This window comes from Trichechus manatus, unplaced genomic scaffold, assembly GCF_000243295.1.
Source record: "Trichechus manatus latirostris isolate Lorelei unplaced genomic scaffold, TriManLat1.0 scaffold00019, whole genome shotgun sequence".
Lineage (NCBI taxonomy): Eukaryota > Metazoa > Chordata > Mammalia > Sirenia > Trichechidae > Trichechus > Trichechus manatus.
In genome coordinates, this window is record NW_004443955.1 from 14,572,187 (window position 1) to 14,581,724 (window position 9,538).

General features: G+C 38.6%; 1 non-coding gene and 1 pseudogene across 1 annotated transcript; one reads left to right on the forward strand and one right to left on the reverse strand.

Annotated features, from left to right (window-relative positions):
- The first annotated feature begins 468 nt into the window (after positions 1-468).
- LOC111819833 (U7 small nuclear RNA) lies at positions 469-530 on the forward strand. Its single transcript, XR_002823408.1, has one exon. It is a non-coding gene; the product is annotated as a U7 small nuclear RNA (small nuclear RNA).
- Positions 531-6,516: 5,986 nt separating this feature from the next.
- Positions 6,517-6,635, reverse strand: LOC111819819 (uncharacterized; annotated as a pseudogene).
- Between the last annotated feature and the right edge of the window lie 2,903 nt (positions 6,636-9,538).

Below are 9,538 nucleotides of genomic sequence, written 5' to 3' on the forward strand. Positions count from 1 at the left end.
CGATATTTAGTATTTTATTCAGTAACCAAGTGAAATGAAATTGAAAAGGACTAAATTTTACAGCATCTAAATTTGGTGGAACATTAAAAAGAATCATCAATAGAGACAATTTATTTGATGAGATTTGTCTTGTACAAATAATTTTCAAGGAAAGGTTCTCTGGGTGAATGTCAAATGACAATACCTGTGAAAATATTTTGCCTAAAATATTTGCACATTTTAAATACTGAAAAAGAAAACACTCTATTTAACAGAATTTTCTCTGAGCTTACCAGGTACCTCAGCACCTGTAGAGAAAGTATTTTATTATTAAAATTTTTGTGGCCTACCAAGAAGACTCAATTGAAGATGTCACAAATTTCAAATTTATTATAAAATTTATCTTTGAAGATGACTATAGGAAATTTTATGAAAAAAAATGTGATTAGAGAAGGTAAGACTAAGAAATTGATAAAAGTATGTGACTCTGAGTGTTACAGCTCTTTTCGAATTTGTCTAGCAGATTTTCTGGTTCTTTCTGGAAGGTCCCCCTACCTCTCCCCCAAAAACTGTATATGGCAATGTACCAAGATGAGTTCTTCTGCTTATGTTTTTTTTGTTACTGCTCAGATGATCAACATAAAGGAGTTTTTACCTTTTCCTTTCATGTACATAGATATATATTATTTTTATTTTAAATAAATAATTATATTCTCAAAAAAAATTTTTTTAATAGAGCTATTTTATAGGTCCACCAATATAACAAAACCAACTATTGGCTAATAAGTAAGTATTTCAAAAAAGCATATAATTTTGCTTGTGTTTAGTGCCCCATTTCACTCTCAAAAGCATCCTAGTTTAGACTGTCAGTCATATGGTCATGCCAACAAAGGCCTAGAAGACAGGGGAAGGGAGTGTGGTCCACTTCTACCTGCTCCCTTCCCAGCCTCCTCCTGCATTGGCTAAAGAAGGAGGGGATAAGAAAGTGTCCACCTGACTGGATGTTTTGAGCTCTCTGGGTCTGGAAGATGTTTGAAACTCTTTCATGGGCACTTTAATGAGCTCTTTGAAGATTTCCTTGCTTTGGGAACCTCCATCAAAGAGCCCAGAAAGTGGGCAATGTATCTTCTTTGGCACACCGCTCCCCTCCTGTCTTTCCACCACCACCATATTTTTTCCCCTCTGACTTTGGCTATTGGAGTCATGTCATTCTTCCAGTGGTCTTCTTGGACTTAGGGCAGGACTTACAATAGCTCTAAGAACACTCAGCTGTCCATCAGTGGGGCCGGGTTGAATAAACTGTGGTACCTGCACACAATGGAGTATGAGTAACTTGTGGAGATAAAGAAGAATGAAGGAACTCTATATCTGTACAGAGATATAGGGTAATCTTTATGATATATTAAGTGAAAAATGCAAGATGGAGAACAGAATTTAAAGAATGTTCCTTTTTGTGTAGAAAAGGGGAGAAGGAATTCAAGTATATATCTATTTGCTTTTAGTTTCAAAAAGAAACAATGGAAGGATAAACCAAAAATAGTTCACCTAGCTACCACCACCAGCAACAACCTCTCTGAAAGGGATCACAACAGAAAGTCCTGGACAGAATGTGAGAAAAATGTAGAAATAAATTCATATTCCTGAAAAAAGACCAGACTTACTGATTTGACAGAGACTGAAGGAACCCCCGAGACTCTGACCCCCGGACACCCTGCTAACTTAGATCTGAAACCGCTTCCAAAGCCCACTTTTCAGACAAAGATTAGACAGGCCTATAAAACAAACAATGACACATGTGAGGAACATGCTTCTTAGTTCAATCAAATATACGAGACCAAATGGGCAGCTCCTGGCCAAAAGCAAAACAAGAAGGCAGGAAGGGACAGGAACTGGATGAATGGACACAAGGAACCTTGGGTGGAAAGGAGGAGCGTGCTGTCACATTGTGGGGATTGCAACCAAGGTTACAAAACAATAGGTGCATAAATTTTTGAATGAGAAATTAAATTGAGCTGTAAACTTTCACTTAAAGCACAATAAAATGAATAAATAAATAAATTCCTGAACACACAAAAAAACAAGGGAGAAAGGAGAAAGCAGGGTGGAAATGAGGATATGAATGGACCTTGGGGTAGAGTTACTATTTTAGAACCAAAATCTGTATTTATTTTACATAATTTTAAAACAAGTTTAAGTCAAAAGAGTGAAAACAAGTCCCACAACATTGAAAACAGGTGGAAATAATGGAAACTACCTGTATGCTGTGTTGATAGCATAACTATATAAAGAAAACAATTACTTCAAGAGATTTTAAAGCATGACTGTACATGCCCATGAGATACAATCTAAGGACAAACAAGAACCACAAAGAAATCTTAATCGGCATTCAATAGACTTATTGTTAATAGTAAAATTGGTATTTTATTTTGGAACTATATTGTAATATAAGTAATTATGTTAATGTCATTAGGAATCAAGATTTTCAACAGAAAAGAATACAACAGAAGATGTTAAGTAAGAATTCAGTAATTTTAAATTGGATTTGTAAATATAACTATGAGCTTATGATTTTGTTTTTCTTAAAAATGTTTTTACTAGCTCTGTCTACAGAAAAGGCTTGGAAGCAACAATGACCCAGTAACAGGATCACCTCTAGTGTCCAGACTGTCATCTCTAAATGCCACTTCTCACAATAAGGAACCAAGGCTCATCAGAGAAATGGTTAATTCTAGGTCGGCGGCAGGAAATGTACAAGATTATCCTGGAACATCACATACCAAAAAGCAAGGAAATGCTCAAAGACTAATGTAGTCATCATGTCAAAAGACCCAAGAGCCCATTTGAAGGCATTCCCTCTAGCCACATTTAGGGCAGTTTGCAAGCATCGAGGAATAATGACAGCAATTGATTATAACACGGTAAATGAATAAAAATTCATTAATGTATACATAAAAAATTATGAGTATTCAGAAAAGGAAGTTTTTCTTTTCAGAAAAATGCCAGCTGATAAATGTAGATAGAATTGTAAAACTAGAAAATCACCATTTTGCAAACTCCAGTATAACAACTGATTCAGGCAAGGGTCTTCAATGGCTGGCAAAACCATTAGGTGAAAAGTTTTTGGGGTACTGGATATTTTCACAGATTCAAAACATCACTCTGCAGATTACTAACTGCAAAGGGAAAAAGATGTCTTTATAGTAGAGAGTTCTGGAAGTGACCATCTTAAACAAATGATCAAGTTTAATATTACCAATAGTGGTAATGTCACATGCCCTCTGCTATGTCATATGCCCTCTGTTCTTGTTGTTGTTAGGTGCCATTGAGCCAGTTCTGACTCATCACAACCCTATGCACAACAGAACGAAACACTGCCCAGTCCGGCAACATCCTCACAATCCTTGTAATGCTTGAGCTCGTTGTTGCAGTCACCGTGTCAATCCGTCTTGTTGAGGGTCTTCCTTTCTTTCACTGACCCTGTACTTTACCAAGCATGATGTCCTTCTCCAGGGACGGATCCCTCCTGATAACATGTCCAAAGTATGTGAAACAAAGTCTCCCCTCATTTCCTCTAAGGAACATTCTGGCTGTACTTCTTCCAAGACAGATTTGTTCATTCTTTTGGCAGTCCATGGGATATTCAATATTCTTCAGTAACACCATAATTCAAAGGCGTCAGTTCTTCTTTGGTCTTCCTTAGTCATTGTCCAGCTTTCACATGCATATGAGGTGATTGAAAACACCATAGCTTGGGTCAGATGCACCTTAATCCTTAAAGTGACATCCTTGCTTTTTAATATTTTAAAGAGATCTTTTGCAGCAGATTTTCCCAATGCAATATGTCATTTGATTTCTTGACTACTGCTTCCATAGGCATTGATTGTGGATCCAAGTAAACGAAATATTTGATAATTTCAATCTTTTCTCTGTTTATCATGATGTCACTTATTGATCCATTTATCAGGATTTTTGTTTTCTTTATGCTGAGGTGTAATCCATACTGAAGGCTGTAGTTCCTGATCTTCATCAGTAAGTGCTTCAAGTCCTCTTCTCTTTCAGCAAGCAAAGTTGTGTGATCTGCATATCGAAGGCTGCTCATGTGTCTTTCTCCAATCCTGATGCCCTGTTTTTCTTCATGTAGTCCAGCTTCTTGGATTATTTGCTCAGCATACAGACTGAATAAGTGTGGTGAAAGGATACAACCCTGACACACACCTTTCCTGACTTTAAACCACGCAGTATCCCCTTGTTCTGTTATAACCACTGCCTCTTAATCTATGATCTATGTACAGGTTCCTCATGAGAACAATTAAGTGTTTTGGAATTCCCATTCTTCACAATGTTATCCATAATTTATTATGACCCACACAATTGAATGCCTTTGCATAGTGAATAAAACACAGGTAAACATTTTTCTGGTATTCTCTGCTTTCAGCCAGGATCCATCTGACATCAACAATGATGTCCCTGGTTCCATGTCTTTTTCTGAATCTGACTTGAATTTCTGGCAGTTCCCTGTTGATGTACTGCCACAGTTGTTTTTAAATGATCTTCAGCAAAATTTTACTTGTGTGTGATATTAATGATACTGTTCAATAATTTCTGCATTCTCTTGGATCACCTTTCTTGGGAATAGGCATAAATATGGATCTCTTCCAGTCAGTTGGCCAGGTAGCTGTCCTTCAAATATCTTGGCATAGACGAGTGAGCACCTTCAGCGCTGCATCCATTTGTTGAAACATCTCAATTGGTATTCCGTCGATTCCTGGAGCCTTGTTTTTTGTCAATGCCTTCAGTGCAGCGTGGACTTCTTCCTTCAGTACCATCGGTTCTTGATCATATGCTACCTCCTGAAATGACTGAACTTTGACCAATTCTTTTTGGTACAGTGACTCTGTGTATTCCTTCCATCTTCTTTTGATGCTTCCTGCATTGTTCAGTATTTTGCCTGTAGAATCCTTCACTATCGCAACTTGAGGCTTGAATTTTTTTCTTCAGTTCTTTCAGCTGAGAAATGCTCAGCATGTTCCTCCCTTTTGGTTTTCTAGCTCCAGGTCTTTGCACATGTCATTATAATACTTTACTTTGTCTTCTGAAGCCACCATTTGAAATCTTCTGTTCAGTTCTTTTACTTCATCATTTCTTCCTTTTGCTTTAGCTACTCTAAGTTCAAGAGTAAGTTTCAGAGTCTCTTGTGACATCTCTTTTGGTCTTTTCTTTTTTTCCTGTCTTTTTAGTGACCTCTTGCTTTCTTCATGTATGATGTCCTTGATGTCATTCCACAACTCATCTGGTCTTTGGTCATTAGTGTTCAATGCATCAAATCTATTCTTGAGATGGTCTCTAAATTCAAGTGGGATATATTCAAGGTTATACTTTGGCTCTCGTAAACTTCTAATTTTCTTCAGCTTCAATTTAAACTTACATATGAGCAGTTGATGGTCTGTTCTGCAGTCAGCCCCTGGCCATGTTCTGACTGATGATATTGAGCTTTTCCATCATCTCTTTCCACATATGTAGTCTATTTGATTCCTGTGTATTCCATCTGCTGAGGTCTACATGTATGTTCTCCGTTTATATTGTTGAAAAAATGTATTTGCAGTGAAGAAGTCGTTGGTCTTGCAAAATTCTATAATGCGATCTCCAGCATCGTTTCTATCATCAAGGCCTTATTTTCCAAATACTGATCCTTCTTGTTTCCAACTTTCGCATTCCAATCACAAGTAATTATCAATGCATCCTGATTCCATGTTCGATCAATTTCAGACTGCAGAAGTGGTAAAAATCTTCAGTTTCTTCATCTTTGGCCCTAGTGGTTGGTGCATAAATTTGAATAATAGTCATTTTAATTGGTCTTCCTTGTAGGCATATAGATATTATCCTATTGCTGACAGCACTGTACTTCAGGATAGATCTTGTGAAATGTTCTTTTTGATGATGAATGCAACACCATTCTGCTTCAATTTGTCATTCCAGCATAGCAGCCCATATGGTTTTCTGATTCAAAATGGTCAGTGCCAGTCAATTGCAGCTTACTATATCTAGGATATCATTGTTTATGTGTTCCATTTCATCTTTTGACAATTTCCAGTTTTCCTGGATTCATACTTCATACATAACATGTTCCTATTATTAATGGATGTTTGCAGCTATTTCTCCCCATTTTGAGTTGTGCCACATCAGCAAATGAAGGTCCTGAAAGCTTGATTCCATCCACATCATTAAGGTCAACTCTACTTGGAGGAGACTGCTCTTCCCCTGTCATATTTTGAGTGCCTTCCATCTTGAGGGGCTCCTCTTGTGGCGTTATATCAGACAATGTTCTGCTGTTATTCATAAGGTTTTTACTGGCTAGTTTATTTCAGAAGTAGACTGCCAGGTCCTTCTTCCTAGTCTATCTTAATCTGGAAGCTTAGCTGGAACCTGTTTACCATGGGTAATGCTCCTTGTATTTGAATGCCATTGGCATAGCTTCCAGCATCACAGCAATAAGCAAGCCCTCACAATATGATATAAAGTGACAGATGCAAGGGGATAAGCCTAAAGCACTTGCCATTCCCAGTTGATCTCCCATCCAGGCACTAACCAGGCCCAACCCTGCTTAGCTTCCGAGATCAGATGAGATCAGGCGCCTTCAGGGCGGTATGGCTGTAGACATGCCCTCTGCTATGATGCAATTTGAAGAAAACAGAAACACCTAAGAGATATTCTTGCCAGAAAAAAATGTTTAACCTAAATATAATTGAGCTTCTAGACTTCACTTCCAGATCAGAGAAAATAAAGGAAGTAGAGGAACAAGTTAAAGGACAACATGAGCAAACAATCAGACAACCCAGAATCTGGGATTGTCTACAAGACAACCAGCCTGAATGCTTGAAAAAAATCAGTGTCGCCTCAGCATCCATAGTTTCATCTTTAAATACCATTTCCCACTAAAAGCAACCAGAAATCCTTAGACAAATGGCCAATTCCAAGAAGAGTCTGTAACTTGTACCAGAAAGCAAGGAAGCCATCAAAGTCTAGTGGGGTCATATTAAAAGAAGTCAAAACCACCTTGAAGAGCCTCTCACTGGCCAAAATTGGGACGATTTGAGCAACAATAAGAATAAAGCTGCAATGAATTGAAACACATTGAGAAAGTTAAAAATTGATGAGTTTGGGTTGTTTTTTTTTTAAATCATGATTATCATTGGAAATTGCTAAACACTAACTCATTACTCTAAAACTTGATAAAAAAAAGAATCATGCATTTATATTGTCTTTCTTTTATGAAGTTTATTTTCAAAGCTATTAAATAGTTTATGATGGTATTATCTTCTTTATAGATGTATTTCAGCTAATAAACGAAGAAGGCATGAAGGAAATATCACCACTTTGCATCCTCTAATGAAATAGTGGATCTAGGCAATAATCAATAGCTACTAAATCCACAAGGTGAGATGCTGATGGGGGACTTTGTAATGATGGATTGGGCTGACAGCACCTGGCCCCACTGATCAATCTTAATATCAAAGAGACAAACAGACATAATGGACCACTTGAAGTGATGCCCCAGGAGGTACACAATGCCACCTATCCAGTACTCTTGCCAAAATACTGAGCCTGAATCTGATTAAGTCTTGATATCTAACCATCAGTCTACAGGAAACATAGGGGACAGGAGAACATGCTAGAATGACATGAGTGCAGTCAGCAAGATTTAGAACGTGGGAACCTCTACAGATAAATCCCAGTTTCAACAAATGAGTTGCAATTGAAAACAGACTTCAAACCTGGTTTGTTCTCGTTGAACCCCTGCTAAGAATTCTAACAATTTTCCTGCTGAGAATTTGCATTTCTAACAAGTTCGCAGGAAGTTATACATAAAAATCACCTGGGAATCTTGTTAAAATGTAGGTTCTGATTCAGTATATCTGGTGTGGAAATGCAAATTCTCAGCAGGGATCCTAACCGGAAGAAACCCTTGAAGTCCCGGTTAAAAACGGTAGATAGCAAGATGAGCGTATAGATTCAAAGAATCTAAGGAGACACAGCACCTAACGTAACGTGTGGACTTTGTTTGGATCCTAATTCAACCAAGCCCATTGTGGGGAGGGAAAAAAAAGTTACCATCGAGTTGATTTTGTCTCATGGCGACCCCGTGTGTGTCAGAGTAGAACTGTGCTGCATAGGATTTTCAATGGCTGATTTTTCAGAAGTGGATTGCCAGGCCTTCCTTCAAGGCACCTCTGGGTGGACTCCAACCTCCAACCTTTCAGTTAGCAGCTGAGTGTGTTAACTGTTTGTACCACCCAGGGATTCATTGGAGGGAGAAAAGGAGATAATCAGGGAAATTTGAATACTGGCTGATGTTACAGAATTGTCATTTCCTGTTAGGTGTGCTATTGATGTGGTGGATATGTTTAAAAAAAATTCTTGTCAGTTAGAGTAATGAAATATATTTATAGGTGGAATGACACGATGTCTGAGTTTTTTTCAAATATTCTGGGAAAGAAAGGAAAAGAGAGAGGGACAGAGAGATAGAGGAATGGAGGGAAGTAGGGAGGCCACAAAGAGAGAGAAGTGATAAGTGGATTGAGATGAACAAGATTTGCAGAGTTTTGATGATTGTGGAAACTGAGTGGTGGGTACCGCGGTGGGGGTTCATTGAGCTATTTTCTCTACTATTGTGTATGTTTGAAACTTCAGAAATATAACATTATAAGAAATAAAAATTTAAGCGTCTCTAGGCTCATTCTCTTTCTTACGAGGTCTACATCTTGTCCAAGGAAAACCTACCTTCTTGCATCCTTTGCCCTGACAAGCCCTAGGTTTGCAGGCCTGTCCCAGAACACCCATCCTGTCCTCATCCTACAATCTACTCAGTTTTCTCAGGTGTGGGTAAGGGTCCAGTGATCTGAGTACCCCAACTCCCCAGGATACTTGCTTTAAGATTTTCCCAAGATTCTGCCCTCCTCACCCAAGGTGGGGAGGGATAGGATGAAACTAACAGCTCTATCAGGAAAATGCCCTCAGAGATCTATCTCCACTATCTGTCGTTGTTGTTAGCTGCCCTTGAGTTAGATCCCACTCATGGCAACCCCATGCACAACAGAACAAAATACTGCCTGGTCCTGCGCCACCTTCACAGTCATTGGTATGCTCGAGTCCATTGTTGTGGCCACTGTACATTTTGAGTGCTTTCTAACCTAGGGGTCTTATCTTCTAGCACCATATTGGACGATATTCTGTTGTGATCCACGGGGTTTTCATTGGTTAGTTTTGGAAGTACTCTGTCTTACTCTGGAAGCTCTGCTGAAACCTGGTCACCCTGGGTGACCCTGTTGGTATTTAAAATACTGGTGACACATCTTCCAACACCACAGCAGCATGCAAGTCTCCACAGTTTGACAAACTGACAGACAAGGAGTGGAGTTTAGGTTTTTTGTTGTTAAGTGCTGTCAAGTTGGTTCCCACCCATAGCAACCCGCTGTACACTGCCTGGACCTGCGCCATCCTCACAAACATTGCTATGTTTGAGCCCATTGTTGCAGCCACTGTGTCAATCCATCATACATTT